The 4,716-nt window shown below is 46.7% G+C and overlaps 1 long non-coding RNA gene across 1 annotated transcript; it reads right to left on the reverse strand.

Moving 5' to 3' along the window:
- Positions 1 to 661: 661 nt before the first annotated feature.
- On the reverse strand, positions 662 to 2,054 carry LOC125554112 (uncharacterized). Its single transcript, XR_007304322.2, has 2 exons — positions 897 to 2,054; positions 662 to 755 (listed from the first exon to the last, which is right to left on the reverse strand). It is a non-coding gene; the product is annotated as an uncharacterized LOC125554112 (long non-coding RNA).
- Between the last annotated feature and the right edge of the window lie 2,662 nt (positions 2,055 to 4,716).

The following is a 4,716-nucleotide window of genomic DNA, read 5'->3' on the forward strand; positions in this document are numbered from 1 at the left end:
ACTACATATACTACCTAAACATTCTTATATACTACATACTACACATGCATACTCTTCGATCTGATAAATACTACATACAACATACAAATCTCAGGTGATGGTAAATATCACTGGTGGTAGATAAAATTTGACATTTTTTTTCCTACCATCAGTGGTAGTTACCGCCACATGAGTTTCATATGTTGTATGTAGTATCTATCAAATCAGAGAGTATGTACCCGTAGTGTGCAGTACATAAGAATGTTTAGGTAGTATATATACTATTTTTAAGTAGAGTATACTCTTTTTATATACAAATATATACGTATTTCACAAATATAATGAAAACATTGGCCAAATATATATATAACATTCAGAAAATATTAACATGCGCAAACAGTATTAATATTCAAGTGGGAACCATGGCTACTACAGGCCCATCATGCAAGTGGTTGTCGTGGCTTGCCTGAAGGTGAAAGATACACTGAGAAGGAGTGCGGTGAGGTCGTGGAACGATTTGACCGAAATGGTTCTCTCTTAAAAGGGGATAGATAAGGACAAGGGCAATATCATCATTTACAGTATGTGAGCACATAGTGAAAACGACACCAACAAAATGGGCTCGATGAGGCAAGAACGTGGGCTTTGGAATCACCTGATTCAAAGTTATGGACGATATAGATGAATGAATGCGAGGGACTAATCTGTAAAATAAATATCCACAAACAAGTCCCTGGTGGTTAAAACAGAGAGCGCCTTCTTTGGAGACACGCTTTCTGAAAAATAAAACGCACTTTCAGCCGTAGTAGAACCAGAGTACGCTTTCTACATATGAAAACGTCTTCCAGACCGAAGCAGTAGAAGACACACGCTTTCCGGAAGGGTAAACACATTTCAGCGAATGCGCTTCTACTTACTCACGCGGGCCCGGTGGCTGAGTGGCTGACGGTGGGTCCCGCGTTGACTCCTATCTCCTCTGGTCCTCCGTCTTCTACCTCGTCCGTGCCCGCAGAACAGAGGCGTGGCCCGGCGCCGGCGACCGTCCCGGCGGCTCGGTCCACCCTAGGCGCCGCTCCGGCCACCGAAATGACCAGAGTTGCGTGGCGCACCCGCCTGGAGGTAGCACACCGGCCGGAAACTGCAGGAGAGGGAGGGGCCTCGGCCGCGGCGGACTGCGACCACGGGCAAATCCGGGCACGACGCCACGGCCACGGGGAGGAGGCGGAGAGCTTCTAGGAAGGGACTAGGGTGGTGGTGGAGGATACTGGAGATGGTTAGATGGAGTGGCAGGAGCCGGGGCGCTCGAATTTGAGCGGGAGAGGGCACCGAACATGGAGGCAGAGGAAGGCGGGGAGGGCTTCTCCGGCGCGGTGGAGTGGTTGAGGAGGGAGCTGGGAGGAAGGTGAGGCTGGTGGTGAGCTCGGGAGGCTTCGGGAGCGGCTTAAATAGCCGGGGTGACGCGGTGCTTGGGCGTGACCGAAGTGATGCGTCGTTAGAGCTCTAGTGTGGGAAGGACTCGAAGGGGTGGCAGCTAGCTCGGCTTCGCGACGCGGCCGACCCGACTAGGAGCAGAGGGATGCGACAGCTCGGGAGGAAGAGGCTACGGGAAAGGAAGACAACGCGGTCACGGGCACTCACTGTGCATCGACGGGGACAACTCGCTGGGGAAGAATTCGGAGGGGGAGAGGGGTTCAGGGCGAAGGCGACAACAAGGGGAAGCTTCTAGACATGGCTAGGTGTCGAGGGCGCGAGGGAAACGGCCGGGGAGGAGGGACCCGAAGCAAAACAACACTCAGCTCGCGTCCATGGCATGCCAGGCTACGCAGTCACCGCGTGAAATCATGCACACAGTGCACTCTGTCATGCCACAAGTTGTCATCCGTGTAGTCCATCCAAGATAGGTTATGTCTGAGGTGATGATTCAACATAAGAAGCCAAGAGTTGATAGGAGGGATCAAGTTAAGTTTGCTGTTGCAAACATGGGACAGATGCTGGGGCAATAAGACATGGCCGTTAGATATAAAAGATGGTTCTTATGGTAGGAAGTACTACCGTCCTGTTAATTCTGAGGTGATTTGGACCAATATTTAATATAGTTGGTTTGCAACTGCGAAATATGGTCCAGAAAATGAATCATGAAGTGGCACTCATATAGAGTGTTGCCTGGGGCTGAAAATTGGCATGGCATGATGATTTGGTCATATGAGGGTGCCATAAAAATTTCATACCATTTGGATATGGCAAAATGATACTTCCTTCAAAGTGGTCTTTTCTGAACAGAAACTAAGAAAACTTCTAGGAAAATAATGGATGAATGAAATGAGCTCAAATTGTTTAGAGAGGTTTATATGGATAGTATAATTTCCTGATAATGTTTTACAAAAAATGAAACAATATAAAATATAGTTGCGTCACAACCTAAAAATCTGACCAGAAACCAATATTGGATGGTGTGCTCACATAGATTATTATATAGAGATGAAAATTGGTGGAGAGTCATGATATGAGTATACTAAGGACCATGCAAAATTTCAACTCATTTGGATTGCCCTAGCTAGTACTTCCTTCACAAAGGCTTCCATCTGACAGAAACTTTGGAAATTTGCTGAGGAAGATTCACTAGAAAAATCGAGTTTAGTTTTGTCATGTGTCAATGATATGGATAGGAAAGAGTGCCCAAAATTTTTGGAAGCAATCAAGAAAAGATAGGTGGCACTTCCTTCACAAAAGGCCACTCTGGATAGAAATGAAGAATGAATATTGGTGGATTATTTTTGGGCCAGGCAAGGAGAGTTTGGACATATTTGGGGCATATATGATCCAAAAAAATTATAATAATTATATGGGAATTTTTTGGATGAAAGAAAGGTAGGTTGCTTCACAGCCTAGGGCAAAAAGGATTATTCCTTTAATAGAAAAAAGAATATTCCAAATAAAAGAATATTGAGATTGGTCCATGATGGGAAATGACATGATGTTGAGATGGTTTTGAGGATGAGAAGCCACTTGGGAGAGGAATCAAAGGTGATCTCCTCAGGTTTCAAGTCCACAGAGGCACATAAAAGCAATTTCAAATAAAATCCCAAAGAAATTCAAATGAAAAAGAAAGGGCCAAAATCTAGGGTGTCACACATGCATCTTGAGGCAATTGACAATGACCTCTAGTTCATCGTTGAGAATGGTGTCCCCACTGTTACCCTGAGCATCAATGTTACTGATGTGAGGATATTCAATCAACTTGACTCTCAAGCGAAGAACATCATATGTGGACATCTCAACAAATGGTATTATGGTCGTGTGAGTGCACTGGAAACATCAAAGCTGATTTTGGATTGGCTTTCCAAGGTCAATGTGGGAGTTTCAACATAGCGTCACTCTCGAGTTGATGTGCTTTGCAATCTCTTCAATTGCTTCAAGAGGCTTGATAATGAAAATGTTCAGCAAACTTTCGATCTGCGCATAGATATTTCCAATAAGCTACAAGCACTAGGTGCTGGTGACATCACTGACCACGAGGTTGTCAAGAAATTGCTTAGGTCTCTTGATAGCTCCTTTAATACCTTGGCCCTGATGATACAAGAGCGTCCTGATTACAAGTCACTTGATCCCGCTGATATTCTTGAGAGGCTCAATACTCACGAATTTCTACAAGCGGAAAACAGAGACATGCATGGTCCCAGCTATGGTCGGCCTTGTGCCCTGAAGGCTAAGGCTAAATCAAAGGCAATTTCTGTTGGGGAACGTAGTAATTTCAAAAAAATTCCTATGCACACGCAAGATCATGGTGATGCATAGCAACGAGAGGGGAGAGTGTTGTCCACGTACCCTCGTAGACCGTAAGCGGAAGTGTTAGCACAACACGGTTGATGTAGTCGTACGTCTTCACGATCCAACCGATCAAGTACCGAACGTACGGCACCTCCGAGTTCAGCACACGTTCAGCCCGATGACGTCCCTCGAACTCCGATCCAGCCGAGTGTTAAGGGAGAGTTTCGTCAGCACGACGGCATGGTGACGATGTTGATGTTCTACCGACGCAGGGCTTCGCCTAAGCACCACTACAGTATTATCGAGGTGGACTATGGTGGAGGGGGGCACCGCACACGGCTAAGAGACGATCAACTTGATCAACTTGTGTGTCTAGAGGTGCCCCCCTGCCCCTGTATATAAAGGAGCAAGGGGGGAGGCGGCCGGCCTAGGAGGAGGGTGCGCCAAGGGGGGAGTCCTACTCCTACCGGGAGTAGGACTCCTCCTTTCCTTGTTGGAGTAGGAGAGAAGGAAATAGGAGGAGAGGGAGAAGGAAAAGGGGGCTGCACCCCTTGTCCAATTCGGACCATAGGGGGGGCACATGCCTCCTTCCTTTTGGTCTCTCTCCTCTATTCCCGTATGGCCCAATAAGGCCCATATACTCCCCGGCGAATTCCGGTAACTCTCCGGTACTCCGAAAAATACCCGAATCACTCAGAACCTTTCCGAAGTCCGAATATAGTCGTCCAATATATCGATCTTTATGTCTCGACCATTTCGAGACTCCTCGTCATGTCCCCGATCTCATCCGAGACTCCGAACTCCTTCGGTACATCAAAACATATAAACTCATAATATAACTGTCATCGTAGCGTTAAGCGTGCGGACCCTACGGGTTCGAGAACTATGTAGACATGACCGAGACACGTCTCCAGTCAATAACCAATAGCGGAACCTGGATGCTTATGTTGGCTCCTACATATTCTACGA

The sequence above is a fragment of the Triticum urartu genome, chromosome 1A (assembly GCF_056163025.1).
Source record: "Triticum urartu cultivar PI428250 chromosome 1A, HENAU_Tu73, whole genome shotgun sequence".
Taxonomy (NCBI): domain Eukaryota; kingdom Viridiplantae; phylum Streptophyta; class Magnoliopsida; order Poales; family Poaceae; genus Triticum; species Triticum urartu.